This window comes from Pan troglodytes, chromosome 12, assembly GCF_028858775.2.
Source record: "Pan troglodytes isolate AG18354 chromosome 12, NHGRI_mPanTro3-v2.0_pri, whole genome shotgun sequence".
NCBI classification, from domain to species: domain Eukaryota; kingdom Metazoa; phylum Chordata; class Mammalia; order Primates; family Hominidae; genus Pan; species Pan troglodytes.
The window spans coordinates 110,324,517-110,347,242 of NC_072410.2; positions in this window are offsets into that span (position 1 = coordinate 110,324,517).

Consider the following 22,726-nt stretch of genomic DNA (forward strand, 5'->3'; position numbering starts at 1 on the left):
CAGGATATAAGTGTAATTTCTTTGCATGTATAGATTACATAGTGGTCAAGTCAAGGCTTTTAGGGTACCCATTGCCTGAATAGCATACACTGTACCATTAAGTAATTTCCCATCATCTACCAATTTAATTAAGTTTAAATGCTGTCAAAAGAGTGGGAAGCTAATCCGATGAGACCTGTGTCCTTATTAAAAGAGGAAGAGACACCAGGAATCTGCAAACAAGGATGAAAGGTCACATAAGGACACAGTGAGAAGGTGACCATCTGCAAGCCAGGAAGAAGCCAACCCTGCTTCACCTTCATCTTCAACTTTTATCCTCTAGAACTATGAAAAGATTAATCAAGTCACTCAATTTGTGGTATTCTTTTCCAGCATCCCACGGGGGACTACCACACCTCTTTATCATCATTCTCTTGTCCAACAGAAACTCTTTTCGGGGAGATAAATGTCTTGGTCTTGGCCATCAGGCCAGGTTCCATCTTACTCCATCTAGCACCAAATGGACATCCATGTTGTTTGTTTTGATTTGGTGCAAAAGTAATGGTGGTTTTTGCATTGTGCAATTTGATCTTTGATATTGGAATACATTCTTAAACAAATGTGGTTATGTTACACATCATTCTAACGTGCATTTCTCGCTTTATGGTTTTTTGCTAATGACTTATTACTTGCTGTTTATATTTATTTGACTATGAAAATTATGTTAGACAAAAAGCAAATTCGAGAGATTTTATTTGAGTTCAAAATGGGTTGTAAAGCATCAGAGACAACTTGCAACATCAATAACACATTTGGCCCAGGATCTGCTAATGAATGTACAGTGCAGTGGTGGTTCGAGAAGTTTTGCAAAGGAGACGAGATCCTTGAAGATGAGGAGTGTAGTGGCCGGTCATCGCAAGCTGACAACAGCCAATTGAGAGCAATCATCAAAGCTCATCCTCTTATAACTACATGAGAAGTTGCTGAAGAACTCAACCACGACCATTCTGCGATTGTTCAGCATTTGAAGCAAATTGGAAAGGTGAAAAAGCTTGGCAAGTGAGTGCCTCACGAGTTGAGTGAAAATGTAAAAAATCATTATTTTGAAGCATTGTCTTATTCTACACAAAAACAACAAACCATTTCTCAATCGGATTGTGACATGTGACAAAAAGTGAATTTTATTTGACAACCAGCAATGACAAGCTCAGTGGTTGGACAGAGAAGAAGCTCCAAAGCACTTCCCAAAGCCAAACTTGCACCAAAAAAAGGTCATGGTCACTATTTGCTGGTCTGCTGCTGGTCTGATCCACTACAGCTTTCTGAATCCCGGCAAAACCATTACATCCGAGAAGTATGATCAGCAAATCAGTGAGATGCACCGAAAACTGCAATGCCTGCAGCCAGCACTGGTCAACAGAAAGGGCCCAATTCTTCTCCATGAAAATGCCGGACCACACATCGGACAACCAACACTTCAAAAGTTGAACGAATTGGGCTATGAGGCTCTGCTTCATCCACCATATTCAACTGACCTCTCCCAGTAAACTACCACTTCTTCAAGCATCTTGATGACTTTTTGCCAGGAAAATGCTTCCACAACCAGCAGGATGCAGAAAATGCTTTCCAAGAGTTTGTTGAATCCCAAAGCGTGGATTTTTACACTACAGGAATAAACAAATTTCTTATTGGTAAAAAGTTGTTGATTGTAATGGCTCCCATTTTGATTAATAAAGATGTGTTTGAGCCTAGTTATAATGATTTAAAATTCATGATCCGAAACAGCAATTATTTTTGTACCAACCTAGTAACCGTGGTTTTTAGTACCAAAGACAAATCTGTCTTTCTTGTCTCTTCCTTTTTGTTAGTTCCGCTTTTATTCAGCCACCAAAGATCTTTTCTTAGTATTCCTCTTTCTGACTTCAGAAATCACTATTTCTTCCATCTTTTTGCCAAAAGACGTTTGTTTTCAATTTTTATGAGCAGACTTGAAATAGCTTTGCATTTTTCTTCAAAGATATCATGACCCCTAACCTCCCCAACCAAAAGAAAAAGCTTCCGGGCCTGGCGCGGTGGCTCACGCCTGTAATCCCAGCACTTTGGGAGGCCGAGGCAAGCAGATCACGAGATCAGGAGATCAAGACCATCCTGGTTAACACGGTGAAACCCCGTCTCTACTAAAAATACAAAAAATTAGCCGGGCATGGTGGCGGGCGCCTGTAGTCCCAGCTACTCGGGAGCCTGAGGCAGGAGAATGGAGTGAACCCAGGAGGCGGAGCTTGCAGTGAGCCTAGATAGCGCCACTGTACTCCAGCCTGGGCGACAGAGTGAGACGACTGTCTCAAAAAAAAAAAAAAAAAAAAAAAGGAAAAAGCTTTCCTACAGTTCATAGTTTAATGATGGAGACACCTGTAGAAAAACGTTCAAAGGATGAGCCAAGGAGGGCTATACAGGGCAAGTGACTTCTTCTGTCTGGTGGCATTCAAGCAGATTTCACAGTGAGAGGGGTAGTTAAGCTGCGCCTTGAAGGGTAGGTGAAAGGTTATGGGTGAAGAAGAGAGGAAAAGGGTCCCAGTAAGGGGAATAGCACGTGAAGCTGCAGGGAGACATAGAAAAGGCACATTTGAGCAAGAGTGAGTGAACTCCTGTGGTTGCAGCCCAGGGTTCTAGATGTGAAGGAAGGGCTGGGGAGGTGGCGCCACGTGGGATGTGATTATGTCGGATTTACCAGCATCTTTAGGACCTGCCCTGCAGGTGTGTGAGGAGCAGTTCCTGAGCTCTCTGAGCTTGTCTTTCTTCTGAAAAAGGCTTGAATAGATGACCAGTGAATGGCATAGTGGTTTTGGCCAGCAGCACTTGGCATTGAGGAGGAAGTTCTGGGTAAAACAGCTTCTTCTCATTCTTTCCATATATGTTTGTGTGTTGATGAAATGGCAGCAAAATTTTTTTGAAAAGTAAACTTCGCTTCTCCTTGAGAGGCTCTCACTGATATTTTTACTGTCTAATCAAGGCACAGTGAGGCAGGCTATGCAACTTTTTCAGATCCCCCACCTGGTAGATAATGGAGCATGAAGTCAGACTCAGATCTTTATGGCTCCAAAGCTGTGCTCCTTCCACCATGCTCCCTTCCTCAAATCGTGGAATGACATTTTTGTAGAAAAATAAACGCAATTCAATACATTGTGCTCATTTGTTTTGCTAACCTTAGGAAAATGTCCAACAGTTGCCTGAATTACTTATGACAAAAACATTTCCACCGCAAACTCCTCCACTCTTTGGAGTGAGTTAAGTGGATTTCTGTAATTACCTTAATGGGTGTATATGTTTTGAAAAACAGCATAGATAAGGTGCTTAAGCCAATACCTGTTACAGTATTTGTTCAATAAATGTTGACTATTACTAATATGAATAAATATTATTGTATATATATTCCCAATGTATATATAGATATATGGAAATTTTTAAAAATGCAGTGCTCATAAAGCATTTCTTTTATTCAGCCAATATTGCCTGAGCACCAATATCTTCTAGGCCCTTAGATTGGAGATTACATCTTTGTGGAACTCACAGACGAAGAGGGGCTAGGAATCACTGAGACCTTATTAGCAAAATGCCATGGCAAGTGCTATAATCTTTGATAATTTCTTCAGAGGACAATAATTTTATAATATTTTCTATTAAGAAAAGGGAAAGAGAACTCAAGGTCTTTCCTTTTGCACAGTCGGTTGATTCCTTTAACTTCTGTTACTTTCAAACTCCCTATCAGTAAGGCCATGAAAATGTTTACTGTTGTCAAATTTGGAAAAAAACACATCACATTGATTTCAAAGATATAAGATTTCAAGCCACTTCACATTTTCTTGTGCAGCAACCATTCTTAAAATCTTTGATTAGATAAACTTCATTAACCAGCTTTTTAAGAAGCCTTTGTTGCAATGGCGTATTATGAATTTGCTATTTTGACGATGTCAGTATTTCCAGTCAAGTCAGTAGGAAACTTAAATAGTCACTTTCATAATTATATTTTATCTAATTCCCTTCTGAAAAGAAAACAATGTGGGGTGTTTTAATTGTATATGCTGTATAATTAAGCATATTCTGAGACAGATAGAACTCCTGTTTCAAATTATCTGCTTGCAGTTTTACATGTTTGATGATTGAAAGCATTTTCCACAGATTAGCTTCTGAGCCTTCACATTTCAAAACCTGTTTCTCCTCTGCTCCCCGAACATTTCTGCAGCCTTGGGGCAAGCTTATATTGTGTATCAACCTCTGGCCCTGCTCTTTTTTGTCATGGCACTGGGTGAGTCAACACAGTGGGTGGTAGGAATATTCTAGAAGCCATTTCTACACCAGGATGGTTAGCAATAGCTCAATTGTTCTAGAAGTGACTAGGAGACATAGGAATTCATTTCAATAAACCCAAACTAACCCTAACTGAGGTTCTTCTCAGTTAGATTCTCAAAATGCCGCCCACCTCTGCACCACCACTCAACATAAGGAAAAGTTGGACAGAGAAAAAAAGTGAAATGGAAAAAGGCACAGTCTTAATTGACTACAATTAAAATATCTTACTTTTGCAAATTTTACAAAACTATATGAACATCAAAACCATGGTCAGGGACTTTCTGAGAGCCTTGGAAGGAGCCCACGCACATGGCGGGCTCTGGAGCTGAAGTTTCCTTAAACTCAGGGAAAACACACCCCTGGCTCCATGTCTGGAGCCTTTGCAGGGTGGACAACTAGTTTACATCACTCTGAAAAGCACCGAGTGGGATAACAAAGAACACATGCTAATCCCCAGTCCACAACCTGGGGCACAGATTTTTTTTTTTTTTTTTAAATCAAAATAGCTCTCTTGTGACCATGAAGGCTGTCAGGGCCTGGATATAGAAGTCGTCTCTGTTTCCATGTACTTTTTGGCACCCAAACTGTTGACTTGTGAGCTGTGGTCATTGAAATGGTCTGTGTCGAGAATAACAACTTTGAACCTTAATCAGTCCACTAGGATGTAGCTAAACCCTCTCCTATAGTTTTTTATCATTGTAATCTGATTAAAAGCAAAGGGAAAAAGAAACTGTGCCTCGGGGGTGGCCCAAGCACACTGTAAAATAAGTTGTCAGCAGGGAAGAATGAATAGAGCTGTAAATATTAGGAAGGCTTGAATGGCTGGAAAGTGGGAGACATGCCTCACTGATGGGCAGAGGTTCAGTTGAACACTTTGAGGAATTGTTTCTTAAAAGTCATGCTCTCCTAAATCTAGTTTCCCTGGAGCTTCATCTCTTACACATCTACAAGCAGGCGGCTTTCAAAAAAATAAATATGACCATTTTGCTCCTCTTCCTGAAGACTATCAGTGGTTCTGATGAACCTCGGAATAAAGTCCCAAGGCCTTCAGCTGATACCAGGAGATCTTCATTATCTGGCCTTGGCCGCCAACTCATGGCCTCACTTTCTGGTCATCACCCCCTCTATGCCTGTATTAGGCACCGTTTTCCAGAGAAACTGGATCAAAAGGATGTGTATGTCTGCATCTGTATCTATATTTATATCATTTACATAAGCTATCTACATCTACGTTTATATATCTATATTATCTATATATCTATATCATCTCTATAACTATATCTATATCTATCTGTATCTATAGAGAGGTTTTCAATGCTCATCACAATTACTTTCCTAGCTCGATACATAATACTGATTTCTGTTGTCGTCCATATCACGTTGCTCCGTAATTTGAGTCTATTGAGGAAAACTCTAAACTTCTCTCAGTCTGTGTCCAGTCAGAAACCACTTTACATGTTTCAAATGGAGGGAATTTAATACAGGGAAGGTGTTATAAAACCAGAAAAAAATAGAAGAGAAACTAAAGAAGTGGAGGAACAAAAAGGAAAAAAGGTCTGATTCACCCACCAGCTTAGGCTAACACCCTAGTGCTGGCAGCCACAGTCTACTCCTGCCCTGGGCTGTTGGAGATGCTACCACACCCAATCCTGGATCCTGACTCTACTAAAGGGGCATTGCTTGGGCCAGAGCTGGAGCTGCTAAGCAGGTGCTACTTCCCCTGGGATTACTGGAGCCTGCCATTCCCTATGCTCACTGTCAGCTGTGTCTAGTAACTTCCACACAATCAGAGGCACAAACCCCCAACTTCTTTCCCCAGCCTTGTCATCTCCAGGCAGTGCCCCCTATTGGCTGAATCTAGTGGGAATCCTGCTGACCAGGGCTCTCTGGAAACATAGTTTGCAAACTCCTGGTTTCAGCTCCAGGCAGGTGTGTTTTGTCCTTTGGAGGCCTCCTGAAACCACGGATCCCAAGCATTTTACTGTGGTCTTTGTCTTTCTCTTTGCAGCATCTTCTTCAAAGCAGTGATGAAAGTTTAAATAAGTTAATCTGTTGCCAAGCAACACACTTTTACATTAGCACACTTCTCTTTGCTAGTGGTGGCATTTTTTTTTTTTTTTTCCATTTCTTCAGTGACAAGGTACTGGCAGGTTTTAAGGAATTATACATACACCTACAATACTGAGAGGGTTTTTTTTCCCCCTTCTAAAAATGTGCTGAGTTTTATTACCTTAGATAGAGGCTTCTATGAAGCTAGAGAATGAATTAACATGTCTTCTTTCAAAACCTCATGTGCTTTCAAGAGACATTGGTTGCACATTTTATGGGCTTTTCACTTTTTTTGTTTTGAAAATAAAGTAAACCTGGTGCCTTAGATAAAACCATGAGCTTCTCCACCTTTTCTTTTTCTTTTTTTCAGTGCTTTTCGCTTGAGTATTAATCATTTTCCACATTGGGCTTTTTTCCTTTAGAAAATAATGTTCAAAGCTAACTGATGAATCAGTGATTTTTGGGTACTGCCATTCAGCTGTGATTTAGTCTTTCAATTACAAAAGTTTTTGTTTATTTTTCATTTAGAGAAATCTATACACATACACACACTCACAAGTGTGCATTTCTTCACATCTATATTGTATCTGTATAAATGGAAGAAATGGCCATTTGTTGTTTGTTCTGCTGTAAATAGGTGCTGTTCTCAGCAATTCTCATCCATTGTTATAGCCCCGAATCGGTATTTCATGTTTTTTGCTTAGGTTTTATTGCTGCTGTTTGACAGACGAAAAAACTGAATAGCAGAAAAGTTAAGTAACTTGCCAAAGTCATCGCAGTCATTGATGGAGACAGAAATCAAACTTAGGTTTGATTTCACTGTGAGGCATACACACAGTGCATGCCTCATGCTCATGATCATGGTGAAGCTGATCAACTCTAAGATTATCTTATACTCGGAATCTATAAAATATTAACTTGTTTTAGTTTTGCTTGAAGTTATTTTTTATCACTATGATCCTAACCAAAATACTTTCACATGCACAATTATAGCACAATGATAAGTCTCCAGAAATGGAAGGATGAATCTATGAACAATCACTCAAAAATTATCATCCTTGTTACAGTATAGAAGAGCAGTAGTCTCAAGCTGGCTCTATGTGCTTTGTGAGCATATTTTAAAGACATGGTATTGAGCTATGGCAGCATGTTCATCCATACGATTGGTCTCTCAATTGGATAGTTTGACCTGACTTTCCAAAAAACACACATACAAAAAGTTGTATTCTATTGTCTTTAATATCCGCACATTAGCTAAAAATAATACTATGTTTATTTTCACCATATCTCCTCTCTGCAATTTTTTGCTTTGTTTACACAACTGTACATTTTAAGAGCAATAGTTAAAATGGTAGCGAGCATTTTTTTCCCCATTAGTTTGCTTACTGGGCTGACCAAGACTCAGGAGAAGGGAAAGCAAGACCATCTTTTGGTTAAGTATATTAGGATTTTCCAAACAAAAATACTAATCTTGCTATCTATTGCTACCTATGACCACCACAACCTTATTGAAACCATGTACCATTGCCTCTTAAAATAGTTTTCTCTATGTGATATTTGTTTCCATATATTAAAATGTTAGCACCCTTGGTGATATAAATCTTAGCTATCAACTGGTTAAACTCTGAGAGGGAAGTTGCTGAATAGTTTTACATGGAGACAGTATAAGAAGAAAGGGTTATTGTCAAAGTAAATTAAAGCACAATTTGAGTCCAAGGCAAAATTTAAAAAGCTTTCCTTTTGATCTGATATCTTTTTTTTTAATCTTCAACTTATACCCTTTGCAATAAGAAAAACCTAAAATACATTATGTGCAAACAACAGACGTTGTATAAGTGCACGTTGGAGAGAAAAGAATGGCTGCTCCAAAGAAGGGAGTCATGTCAACACCTTCCCATCTTCCCTGCTTCTGGGCTTTGGGAAAGTTAAGCCAGAAGGTCTTCTTGCATACAAGATTAACTTTTATTTAATAATTCTAGTCTATATATTATGGAGCATTTGATAGTATCTTGTTAAAATGTAATAGCATCTTTCATATTAATTATTCACTTGATTCTCACAGCAGATGCTCCCCTTTCCAGGCTGTAAAATCTCCTAAGGTAGAAATGAAGTCCCACCATTTCCTCCTCTTCTGGCCCTACTCTCTCCCCCATAGCACCCAGCACCAGTAGGCATCTCAAAGGAGGCATCTCACAGTTGATTCTAGGCAGAGTGAAGAGCCCCACCTCCTCTTTCCTTTCTTTCTGAGTCTGCCTGCCTGCAGAGAGGATAGACTTTTAGAGAGGTATGCTGTGTTCTTGCTCAAAGAGGCCAATACTGACAGTGACCAGGTGAGTGTGTCTGTCTAATTCTAGGAATCAGTATGAGAAGCAAACCGTGGCCACAAAACTAAGTCATATCTTTTAGCTTGGCCTTTCTCACTGTATTTTGAATTTCATCTCTCTGGGTCATATGACTATCTCTCTGTCAGTTCTGAACCTTGACAAAGAGATGGTTAGCTATTGGTTTCTCCAACTCCGAAGTGCCAACTATCAGCCAATCATCATACTAATTGCATATATTCACTCATTTAATGCTTATAAAAATCCCACAAGTTCCAACTGGGGAAATTGTGCTGCAGGGAATTAAGAAAACAAAAAATAAAACTTGCCAGTGTTAAATAGCTAATTAATGGCAGAGCTGAAAGTCAAATCCAACATGGCTTAATTCCAAAACTTATGTCATTTATACCACCATCTACAAACTTTAGTAATCATTGCCTTTATCCCACTTTCACCTCTTCAACTATATTTCTTCTTGACCCATTTAAATACCTATTCCACACGTGTTGAAAGAAAATCTCCCCCATTGTTCAGTGATAGATTCTGCTTTTCAATTTCATGTTCTTTTCATTCCACCACTGGGTAGTATCTGTAAAAGAGGGACAGGTCACTGAGTTTCCCTCCAAGTCTTCATTCTGTGGGCAATCTAAGATTCATTCTGTGGGTAATCTGAGATGGCCTCTTTTCTTCATAACCAAGGACCTATTTATACAACAGTGATACTTTCTCATATGAGAATAAGTGGATTGTGACAAAAAAGAAACCCTTTCAAAAAGCAGAGTGATTAATCCAATATTGTGATCAAGTTTGTATATTTCCTGTCCATTAATTTATTTATCTTTTTTAAAAGACACATATGTCTATTTAATAGATTGTGTTTTATAAATGTCCATTTAAAATAACAGCAAGCAGCGTTTGCAATTGTTTCTATTCATTTTCTTTAAATTAAAATGAAATCTGAGTGTAACTGCCAGATCTCCTCAGAACCCTGAGTAAGTAAGATTCGTGATGTCAGCAGACACTTAGGTTGTTTCCATAACTTGACTATTGTGAATAATGCTTCGATGAACATGAGAAAAAAAAAGTTTCTTGGTTTCCTTTTTATGAAGATGGTTAAAAGGAAGACTTAAGCTTCGAAATAGCTGCCCATCTCTTGTTTTAAAAGGCAAGTTGCTGGACTTGATCTGAGTGAAATCAGATACTGTGTTCCCTCCCTTGGATGGATGATATACTCTGAAGTTGCTGATTGTGCACTATAGCAGAAAAAACAATCTGCAGGGTACAAGAACCTAGAGTAGGAGAAATCGCCCAGACCTCTCTGCTTGATGAGACTTTTATCAACCATGTGGAACCACTTTAGGTTACTCAATCACTGCAGCAATGAAATATTTTAAAATTCCCAGCCATGTGTTTCCACACACTAAACACGGATTCAGCAAACCTTCCACTGTGGCATGGTCGAGAACCCCAGGCTAAGGATTGACAGAGATTCTGAATTTGCAAACCAGAAAGAGCAGCACTTCATCACGGCTTCAAGAAGGCCCCTGGGACGGGAGGGCCTTCTGCTTTTCTTTCTTCCTCTCTGCGTAAGCTCCCCAAATGCGTATTTTGGTCACCTGGATAATCGTTTAGTATATGTGAGATTCTCTAACGTTGCATTTAATGAGAATCACATCAGTTGTTGGGGGAGCCTGAGGAGAGCTAGATGACCAGAGCGAGGCAGAGCTCGGGGCGGGGAGTGCAGTCCTTGAGGACGGTCCACACTCAGACAGAGAATGATCCTTGCCTGCTTCTGGTCCAAGGAAGTTGTCACTCATGCTAGACAGAGCTGCTTTTCCTTCTGCTGATATTTTTATTTAGGGCAACAAGCCAGTCCGAACATAGAGGCTTTTAAAAAATGTATCCCTTTGCACAGACAGTTCCTCTTCCTGCAACACTGTTCCCACCCACATCCACCAGTGAATTTCTTCCCATTCTGATATGCAGCTCAAATGTCATCTCAGGGAAACAGTAGTTCCACATCACATCTCTTCTGTGCTCTCTGATACCCCATGTATGTCTGTGTTAGGTGGAGTTGTAACTGTTAATGTCCACTACACTGCCAGCTCAGGGATGGCTCTGTCTGATTAATTTCTACATTCCTAGGAGTCAGCACAGTGCCTGGAAAAGAGAATTCTTCAAGAAATTATTAACTGATAAATTAGTGGTTGAATGAATAATTGCAATTGAGAAGTTATTATCTGCTGTGTGTGTGTGTGTGTGTGTGTGTGTGTGTGTGTGTGTGTGAATTACCAATCTACCCTTCTGCATGAAAACCCCACACCTGCCTATATATAATCATCTGATGGACATTTATATCTGTGTGTGCCACAGGTCCCCAAACCCAACATAACTAAAATTGCTGCATTCTTTAAATTCTCCCAGTACCTCTCCTAACTTAATCCTCCTTCTCTATTTTCTAGTTCAGCCATTTGTCTATCCCACACTCTACATTTAGGGTCATCATAAATTTCTTCCTCTCTTTTCAAAAGTGCAATGTGTCATTAAACCTCCATAAATGGCTTTTCTTTTCATGCCCTCTTACATTCTGAGATAACTTGCTTACAGTTTCCAGGATGATTTTAAAACAAAATTTCTGGCCAATCTCCTCTGTTTAAGCAACAAACAGACAACAGTCTTTGATGGATGTCTGTGGCCTGTAATCTGAAGAGACTAAAGTTCTGTGATGGTAACTCAGGAGCCAGTGGGAGGGAAGTCCAGAGGCCAAGTGTGCAAAGGGATGTTTCCTGACCTCAGAGTTCGCAGTTTTCTGAGATCCACAGGTTGTGTACATGGGTCTAGCTACCCCAGAAAGCCGCAGAACATCTCTTCTACATGGGAAGAAGGAGCAATGGCAGCTCAAGACCACAGACGTGAGGGCAAAGAGTGCCTAGGATCACTGGGCTACCCACATCACATTCCAACAAGGCACACACTTTGCCAACAGACTGCTTCTCTTTCCTCTAGAGCGTGTTGTCTGAATTTCATCCAATATGTCCATAACTTCCTTCTCATCTCAAATTTAGACAGGGCCTGTAAATACTGATCATGCGCTTTGCATACTTGATAAAATTTAAAGGTACAAAAGAGACTCTGCAAAGAAATCAAAGTATTTCCCTTAGCAAGCCCTGTGTGCAGGAATTTTTAAATTTATAGTTAAATGATTGAACCATGACTGCCCCAACCCATTTCATCATTCTTCAAGAGGTAAAAACACCTGTAACTGCCACTCTGGCTTTTAGAGTGTTTTACAGTTTACAAAGAGGTTTCAGATGGGTCAGCTCCATATATTGTATATTTCTCTAAGGAAAGAAGGCCTCAGATGACGATTTTCATTTAATAGAGGTTTGAAAAGAAAATGGAGGCTTCTAGAAGGTAAATGTTTTGGCCAATGCTACACTGCTAGCATGCAGAGAGACAAGACAAGAAGCTAGACGTTTGGGTTTCCACAATTCTTGGTTGAATCTCACTTTCTAACACTAGGTACACTAGGTATTCACACTGTCTTGTTTTTGTTTTTGTTGTTGTTGTTTTTAGTTTCCATTGTTTTAGAAACATACCTATTGTCTTTGATCTCTATTCTTCAAGATAGAATTGGCTTATACAAAAGTGTTAGGGTGTGTAAAAACCTGGCTCAAAATCATATTCTTGTATCATATTTGCTACATGACATCGGATCATTTATTCATCATTGAACTCCAGTTTTTTCATCTTTAAAAGAGAGCTATGACAATCTGCATCCTAAGGTAAGGCTTGCAGTGTACACAGTGAGAACACTCGGAATCTCCACATGCATCACAAATGCCAGCTGTTGTCTCTGTAATGGCAACTCCTGCCCGACAGGCCTTGAAGTGATCCTTGTTCAGCTAATTCCTAATTTGTGGCCTCTTACTTTGCATTTGGGCCATAAACAATGGCATTCAGGTCCTCAGCAGGGGTTCCATGTGATATTTGCTTCTGGGTCTGCCTTATGTGGACAGTAAGCAATTAGACTTAAGCCTAAGGAACAATTTTGCTTATGCAATATAATTAGAAGCCATCTCTGTTTTTTCCTTTGTTTTTTGTTTTTGAGAAAGAGTCTCACTCTGTCACCTAGGCTGGAGTGCAGTGGCGCAATCTCGGCTCACTGCAACCTCTGCTTCCCAGGTTCAAGCAATTCTCCTGCCTCAGCCTCCTGAGTAGCTGGGATTATAGGTGCCCACCACCACACACGGCTAATTTTTATACTTTTAATAGAGACGGGGTTTCACCACGTTGGCCAGGCTGGTCTTGAACTCCTGACCTCAAGTGATCCGCCCTCCTCGGCCTCCCAAAGTGCTGGGATTACAAGTGTGAGCCACCGTGCCCAACCTAGAAGCCAACTCTGAATGGTGTTATAATTAGAGGTATAGTTGAGTTTCATTCAACATATATTTATTGAGCACCAGGCATTTTATACATAAAGATAAATGAAGCAAAGTGTCCTTAAGCATGCATGGTATATGAAATCAGGAAGATAAACATGTAGATAATTGCAGAAGGTGTGATACATACTCTATGTGCACACAAAGGCTGTGAGGACAGAAGAACAAAGTGTAAGTAGCTATGCTTGGTTGGAGGAAGGGTTCAGGGAAAGCTACATGGAAGACATAGCATTGGACTGGGACCAGGACTGAAAGGATGATGTTGCCTTGGCAGACAACTGGAAAAACATCATAGGCAGAGAGAAAAATGCCTAAAATATCTACCAAGGTGTTTTGCAACCAGTTATGACCCTGATTCTGATTTTCATGCTTCCTACCTATTTCACCTTGGGTAAGTTACTAAACCTATCATTTAGTCTTTCTTATTTGTAAATTGATTCTAATAACACCTTTCAAAAAGGTATTGACATTGACATTATATTGTGGGATTTCACTAATCTAATGCTTGGTGTATAGAAGGTACTCCATAAATTTCAGGCCTGAACTAGCAGAGAGGCATGGCTTATTCATGGAATGCAAAGGACAGGAGGAGGGCAGTATAATTCAGTGTTTTAATGAAGGTGCCCAAGGGTAAAACCCCTGGGAATTGAACAGTGTGCAGCATGAGTAGATGCTGATGTCTGTGAAAGAGACATCTTTCACAGGTTTTGTGGTGGTGTGTTTGTTTCTTGTTTAGATCGTCAAACTGAATCATTGTGGTGCCTTTCTCCCCTCTCTCCAGACAACTATTCCCTGTTCATGCTCTTGAGGACATTATCGGGTTTTTTGGAGCTGAGATCTCTTGCTTCAATGTATGTGGTGGCCATAATTTCCTCAGCATAGCAACCTGTCCACCAGGACAGTGTCCCTTTGCTGGGCTTTCAGCAGCACAGTGGATAAGCTCTGCAGTTGACAACCATCCACCCTGGCTTAACGTTTCACATGACTGAGGTTGTACTGGGGAAGCCAAATTCCAAGAGGAGTGAATTATGTACAACTGTTCCAAGAGCATCTGTTCAAGCTCCCGTTCTAGGGCCCCGCATACTTAACTCCACACTTGTGTACCCAGCACACAATCGTACTTTTGACCCTGGAAAAAATCATCCAGCAGACAACAGGCGAAATAAATATCTCTCACCAGGTACCTAATGGAAAACAAGCGGGTGGCTCATGTTCACTGTGCAGCTATCTTTATTTTTAAGGTCTCCTGAGCAAGAGGGCCAAAGTCCAAACTTCCCAAATTCGTAGTATTAAGTTACTGTTAATAGGACTGCATTTAAACTACTGCACTTTAGGCTGCCCCTCCAGCTCGTGGTTTTGTTTTTTAACTCCGGGCTTGAGTTTGGAGCAACAAGGTTAGCCACCTGAAACAACAACATTTGCCTAATCTAGTGTGATCTATTTCCCATGCGAAGATTGCTTTCTGTGTTATTTTATTTTTAAAGGGAGTTAACATTTAACGTACACGTTAGCTCGTTCCTGTCGCCCTGAATGGCTCTGTTTGTTTCAGCACGTCTCTCTACCATGCTGTTGAGCCCCTCATTTCTTAAGGTTCAGGAAACTCTAAATATTAATGAGGGCCAAAGACCCATGCATTTGGCAACTCCTTCCCCACCACACACTCCATTAAACACAATATCCGAAGGCATTTTGTAAGTTGGGAAACTTGACTAGGAAAAGTATAGCACCATTGCAATTTGGAATAATGGCATTTTTAAAAAATGTCATTTATGCAGAAGGAATTGGTAGAATTGGCTGGCCAATAGTTTATATGAAGCAACTCCAAAGATGTATAGAGATGAGTGGTTCTCAAAGTGATCAGTGGTATCAGCATTGCCTGGGAAACTTGTTCGAAATGCCAATGACCAGAGCCTACCCCAAATCTGCAGAATCATAAACTCATCAGAGAGTCTGAAGTGGGGCCTACCAGCTGGTGACGCTGATACTCGTTACAGTTTGAGAACTAGTAATATAGACATAACCTCCTACCTTGTAGAGCCGTAATAATCAGCATTAGGGAAACACAAATGTACTTCAGGGAGCTTAGGACTGAGGCCCAGACAGTCCTGAATTCTATTCCCAGTTCTGCCACTGAATAGATATTGACCTTAAGTGTATTTTGCAATATATCCGGGCCTCCTATTTCTCATTTATAAAATTATTATAGAAATACATTCCATTCTACTTGACTCCTTGAGTTTTGATGGTATTAATAATAAATAATACATTTAATAATATTTTTAAAAATATTTTAAATAATAAAATGAATATTGCTCAAAGTGCTTTGAAACATTGAGAGGGCTTCCCATGGTGACCAACCTGTGGCAGCGCTTTATTGCAGAGATCTCCTTAGTTAATCAGTCTCTCCAGGTATATGGGGATTTCTGAAATTCCAGACGGATAATCTTATCACAGTGATAAAGTATTCTGTCCTATAAATGGCAACAACAAAAAGCCATTCATTTCAAGTGGTTAGTAGACAGATAAAATGAAGGAGGTGTCAGTGGAACTTGAAGGATGAGTTTGGCAAGCAGAAATAATAGCACGTCCTTCTTGGAGCCAAGAGGGAGCAACCTGTGTTAACTAACGACAGAGCTGAGGATATATAGAGCAGAAGGAGTGCATGAATGTGCATAAATGCTGGTGTGTGTGTGTGTGTGTGTGAGTGTGAGAGAGAGAGGAGAAGTAAAAAAAGGAGGACAGTGGCAAGGTGGGAGCACGCAGCTCCCATCTGTACCTAATGGTACTTTCTCCTTTACAAAGTACTGCACTCCCCTCAATCCTCACCCAGGCTGTTAGGTTGACACAGGAGGAAACTGAGGCCCAGAGGACATAATTTATCTCCTTCATTGATACTGGCATGAGAAGAAGCTGAGGCAGAAGCTGAGGGAATGGCCACAAGAGCCAAGGATGGGCAAGGAGGACCCTGATGCTTCTCATCCTGCTGGGACCACTGACCACATGTGGACCTCTCTGCAACTTGAGCAAGGGAGTGTCAGCCTGGCTGACAAAGACATAAGCAGAGCTGGCCAGGGCATTTCTGTGCATGTTCATCCCAGTCTCAGCAGAGAACAGTTTCAATCCATGGTAATGCTCCAAACTTGGTCCCCCCAACACTTCCAGACACCCTTGCTAAGTCAAACACTAAGAGATGTTGGACAGTATTTATTTTTGTCTCTCTGTCTCTATTTATTCTTGTTGAAATAATAATATTCCAGTTAGACCATTTAAATAAAAATTCTATCTCCATGATCTTCAATACATAATATTTTTCACAATCTTTCCTTTTATTTCTTGTCCACGGTTTTTATACACACTTGTAATCATAACACACATGTCCCCTTGACCCTTCTTTTTTTATTGCTATTATGTAATAAACAATTAGACTTGTTGCTATGGTGTTTCCACGTTATTCATTTTAATAGCTACATAGCATTTTATTCAGAAAACGCACCATAAATTATTGAACCATTTCTGTTTTTTTAGTTGAACTCCCATTTTGTGCTAAGACATTCATTGTAGATATATACAATAATGCACTCCATGTTTACTATGCCTTTTGGTACTTTGGTTAATATTTATTTCCTGTTATGTTTTGATAGAATTTGGAAGGTAAGCATCCTATTTTTAATAGGATGCTCATTGTTATCATAAGAAGTTCCACAAACATTCCGAATACTGTGATGTTCTATTTATATCCATCTACTCAAATACATGGACACTCGGCTCCCTTTTATGGAGTTTTGTGCATTTTGCCTCTTCTCCCTCTCCCTCTCCCTTCCCATTCTTCACTAGTTTAATCTTGGGAGTCTGACATCTTTGCTTAAACACCCCCCCCACACACACCACCAGCAGTTTGCTTCTTGTGTCCTGTTTCTAGTCAAAAAGGAGTTAGATTGCCAGTTTTCTTTCTCTGCTTTTCACTTTTCCTGTTCTCTTTTTGCTATAATAATTGCCCATCCCATTCCTTTCTTTTTAAATTTAGCACTTGATTTCATCACTCATATTAAGTATTATTTTCAAGAATTTTCCCCTCTATTCTGTTCTTGTTGTTAATGGATTTAGGGAAATGTGGGAGTCCCTGGAAGGAAAGAGCACATCAGGGCAGCATGAAAGATAATTACAGGCCCCATGTTTGAGGTCGCATTCTTTACTTTGGCCACTATTAAATGAGCTTATTTACAACCCTCAACTTTATCCCTCTCTTTTAAAGAGACACATATATACATTAAATGTAATACCCTCACCCCCAGCTTCATTTAATTTTACTACCAATAATATTCCCTTTTCAAGGTCCTGGGTCTACTATTTACTTGTTGAATTTTATTTTGTAAGCTGTCTCAATTTAGTTTTTGAAAGGAATGGAAAAACAAAAGAATGGACGTCTACATGATCAAATGCACATAGATTTCACAGTGTAAAAAATCATCGAAAGACATTCCGTGATGTGGCAACTCAGATACAATTGATCTTTAAAACCCAATTGAACAGAATGCCTTAGTAATTATTATTCAGAATACCAAGGCCCTGGCCCATGGTACAATTATCAGAAGCTCCATTTTTGATATTTACTGCCTGTTAAGAGAACTCTCTGGAGAGGAACTGAAATAAAACAGTCTCTGGAATCACTGACGAAAGTTTCCCCTAAATGTCTGCTACATACTCAATGCGGATGAGCTGTGGTCCTTGTCATGCCTTCTCACACAAGAGGAAAGATGGTAGAATGGGAATTTCTTCTTTTCCTTGAGTAGCAAAAATTGGCCTGCTATTTACCAAACCCACTCTCTTTTTCTCCTGAGCACACAACTAGGAGACATTTTCAATGTTCCCTGAAGTTAGGTGAGGTTACATGACCGAGTCCCGGCCAATGAGATGTGTATACAAGTGGCAAGTGCTACTTCCATGGTGGTCCACAATAGTCGATTACATGTCATTTCCTATGCTCTTTCCTTTAGTTTCAGATTCACCCAGATGCCTTGGATAATTTGTTTTGGAAAACATATATTGAATATACTAGAGCCACGGTATGACAGAAGACTAGGTCCCAGAATCACAACTGGAAGGAAAGTCATGCGCTAATGAAGAAAACAATTCTTAAGGCTTATATGAGCTGAAAACAAACTTCTGTCATGTTGCTGCCTTTATCCATTTTTAAAAGATGTTTGTCATCAGTAGTGCTACTCTAATAAAATACATCATGAACACAATAACTTAAACTGGTCTCATTATAAATCCTAGATCTCCTATCATCGCAGTTTAAATCCAGACTACTGGTGTGGAAAGGTATATAAATGCCTTGCAGAATCTGAAAGGCATAATTTTGTTCACTTATTTCAGGTTTTACTAAGGATTCCATACCCTTGGCTTCTGTTGAATTATTTCATACACACTATTTTGTAAAGTAGATAGAAGACGTGCCTAGGATTAAGGGTTTTTAATGTCTTTCCATCTTCCCAGGATGCCTATATAGTAATCATTTAAAATACAAGACAATCCAATAACATGACATGAAGCCTTCCATGAACTCGAAGAACCAATGAGAATAGATCTCTCTAAAATATTGGTGAACAAATGAATACTTGCCAGAGTCAGAACAATGAATTTTAATTGAATTATTGCACTCACCAGGCATTCCAGAGCCAAAGCACTTTTCCTTTTTTAAGTAACAATTTTGTCTTTTAAAAAGTGTATTTCTAGCTTGACATAAGCATGACTTTTTCTTTCATGTGTCATGTATAAATGGAGCTATTTATTTTCTTTGGACTCACAGAGTAAATCCTCATCTTTGCTTGTGCTGATGGGGTGCAGGCATGTGTGGGAGGAATTCTATGAATGTGGAGCTTTTCCCGTGGGTGCAGAGAGAGTTTGATGGGAGCTGATGAGGTGTGTGTGTGTTCTTCAGACTTATCAACCACCACATGATGCTAGAAGATGAGCCCGTGAATTTGTGGGTGTTGAGCTTGTTGGATATTCTGGATGCAGGTTTTTTTTTTTAAATTTACTATTTAATAAAACCCAGCTGACAAGCTTTTTGTGTAAATCATGTTTATGAGATATGAGTCAGTGATGACATATCCATAAGCGATTCCAATGAAAGGAAAACCTTTAAGGCAAGTGGCCCTTGGTTTTGTGGGAAGCTTAGCCAAGCGTGTTGCTCTAGCCTCTGGGGTGAATTCTTTCCTAGCTACAGTGAGATGAGAAAATCTTCAGAGCACATTCCAAGATGGGGCTTTATTTATTTTTTTTTTTTTATTTTTATTTTTTCTGTGAGAAGGTGAAGACAGAGACCAGTTTGGTTTGGTGATTGTCATTCCGACTTTCCACACTGTCATAACTAGGACATGGCTGTGAAAGAACAGCTTGAAGATGAGGCAAACCCTGTTCTAGTAGCCGGGGAGCCTTTGTTTAGTTTTAGTTTAGATTTTTGGTGTTGTCGAAGCTTTTGAAAGTCTTCTCTGAAAGTGGTTCTGTGTAGTAGGGGGGAGAGACAACTTTGTTGTTTTCTATGAAACAAACAAAAAACCTGCTTCTTTGAAACTCCCAAATGCAAAAGCAAAGATACTTTCCTTGTACCTTCCTCCAATTCCTGCCACGCATGTTTGGGTCTCATCAGACTTCTTTCCTTACTGTGCCATCCAACGAAATGTCATGGTCCTTGAATGGCTTTATTAAATATCAGATGGCAAATACGTATGCAGTCATGAGGCACAGGAAATAGCAAACCATCCTGATATCCTCTAAATAAGCTGAACATTGTTCAGCTTGAGGGAAGGTATAACTTGAGGGAAGGTATTGCAGATATTCCAGATTGAGGAAGAGAACACACCCTCTATAAATTGAAACCTTTCATTATAGTTTTTTAAAATCTCATATTTTCATTAGGAACTGGAAATAAGATCAATTTTCTCTTGGGAACTATATTGAAAAATATAAAGAGACAAATATAACCCAGGCAGACAGGAATTGATGGGCACTCAAGTAGGAAATTTTTTTTAAATAAAAACTTACCTGCCCATGGTATGGTTAAGCTGGACTCAACTGCAAAATGATTTTTGTCATTGTTAGATGCCATAAGGTATTATATTGCAGCCTAACCTACATGAGAGATTGTATGACTCAGGAGTTCAAACAGATCATCAATATTATGGCTAGAACCAAGGTTTTTAACAGTTCAGGCTACTTTCAGGAAAACTCTTTCCAAGTGTCATATGTATAAAATGTTTGGAATTCTTATTTAATGCATTCTATTATTTAGAGGGCTTGCTTCTATTATTCAGGGGCTGAATAGTGCTTTGACTTAGTTATCTACAAAATGCAACTTAAAATACAAAGGAGGGAGAGAAAGAGAGACTTCTGTCAGAGGTATCCTCTGCAGTAAAACCTTTGTATTTTACTTCCTAGAAGAGCCCAGGTCTTGATCTGAAGGATCTTGAACTGCCCCAGGCATGACTGTGTGACAAAGCAGTATATTAAAACAGTTGAGCATAACCACTGGAGAAAAACTGCTACTTTTTGCATGAGTTTGCTGCATCGAGTACAGCAGCTATATCCTACTCAGTTCTGAGCATAAAAGTTTAAAAGTAAAATTGACAATTTGGAATTTATCCGGAGGAGAGCAACTAGTATGTTAAGTATTATAAAACCAGAAAACTACTTCAAATGAGGAGATAACACTGAAAGAAAAGGAGACATTTAACTGAAGAAAGAAAACTGAATGGGGACCCTAATTCTGTTTTCAAGTATAAGGGAACTGCCAAGAGAAAGTAAAATTTGATGCTTTCTAGGTAGCTCCACAGAGTGGAAAATTAAGGAGATTTCAGTTGAATGATTATTTAACTGATAATTAAAATAAAATGACCTGTCTCATAAGTGACTTCTTATCACTGGAAGTAATCAACAGAGATCCTTGGTAATCCTGACAGGGAAGCTATAGATGACATTTACAATGGATGAATGTGGTCAGATTGTTTCTATGGCTCTCTTTCTGCTCCAGCCTTCTGCAATTTCATAAAACATCTGTTGTGGCTTTTTCGTTGTTGTCAATTGTTTGTTTTTAAGACAACCCTATTACATTGATGTAGAAGAGCCAAGATTAAGAGACTGACAAAGTTTATGCTGAAAAAGCCCTGTCAATGGATTTGCTGACATGTAGATGTTACGTGATATAAGCACAGTAAGACTTTCCTGTTCTCATTAGTTCCTCATACTGATTATGTCCAAGTTTCTCTGAGTAGGTAGCCAAACCATCATGAGCTTTGGAGGTTTTCTCCTTCTCACGGAGGTCTTATTAAAAGAAAATTCACCAGCATCTAGCAGAAAAGTACTGTTTTCCGTATTTTATCATCTAAAGTGACATACGACTCAGACATTATATCACCGACTTACGCCTCACAAAAGACGTATCAGGTCGTTACCATTCCCTTTTTGCAAATGAGAAACTGAGTCTCAGTGAAGTTGAGGGTCATCTGCCAATAGGCTTTTATGGAAGATATTTTGGAATGGAGAGAAAAGTCAACTTTCTTGTGTTTCCAGGATGTTACTTCAGCATGTCCACTGGATACCTAGGTACCCAGTAGGATACTACGTATCTGGATAGATCAAGGATACTGAGATACTACATATCTCAGCAGAGCTGGTGGAGAATTCCTTAATCTACTGGAAAAGAAAGACTAAGCCAACAACTCTTTGTGAGTATGACAAAAAAGATTTATGTTTTTGCTGAATAATTTTGCCTGTGTTACCTACACATTAAGGATTTTATTCCTCAGTAAATCATCTGTAATGAACCAACCATGTAAAATTTCCTGTCACTATAATCTTGATGTCTTAAAAATTAATATCCATGTGGATTTACAAGTTTAAAGACTTTTTCAGATGAAAAGTCTCATTTTTGAATTATTTTAAATGCCCAAGAAATTTAAAATACCATCGAAAATATGAAATACTTGGAATAAATCTGATGAGAGATGTGAAAACCTTTGAAAATTGAGGGATTTTAAATATAATCATTGACAATTAGAGCTTTCTCTTCTATGATTGCCTAATTTATACTTTCACTATATTTTCTGTCTCTTTTTTATCATTTATGGAAATTCATCATTTTGTCTGACATAGCCATTTAATTTTTTCCCAATTTTGGTATATCAATTTTCATATTTCATGTTATTTTTTGTCATATTACTTATTTTGTTTTTTAAGCATTCAGGTTTCAGGTCTTTCTTACAATGTTTTACCACACTTAGATTACACTTACAGAGCTTTATTTTATTGATTTTTCATAACAGTTTATAATTTTTTTGGAATTTAATTTTTAAAAGGTATTTTCTGAAATACCTTTTCAATGTGTTTAGTGTATAATGTATTAAACAGAAAATCATTTTTCAGTTCAATTAAAATTTTATGTGAAATAAATTAGATTATCACATTCTGGATTTTATTTTATTTTCACTGATCTATTTATGCATTTATATTGAAGTGCATAAATGACATTATTATATTCCAAATAACATTTTTAAACTTTGTGTTATTTTAGTACATCAAAAGCACAAA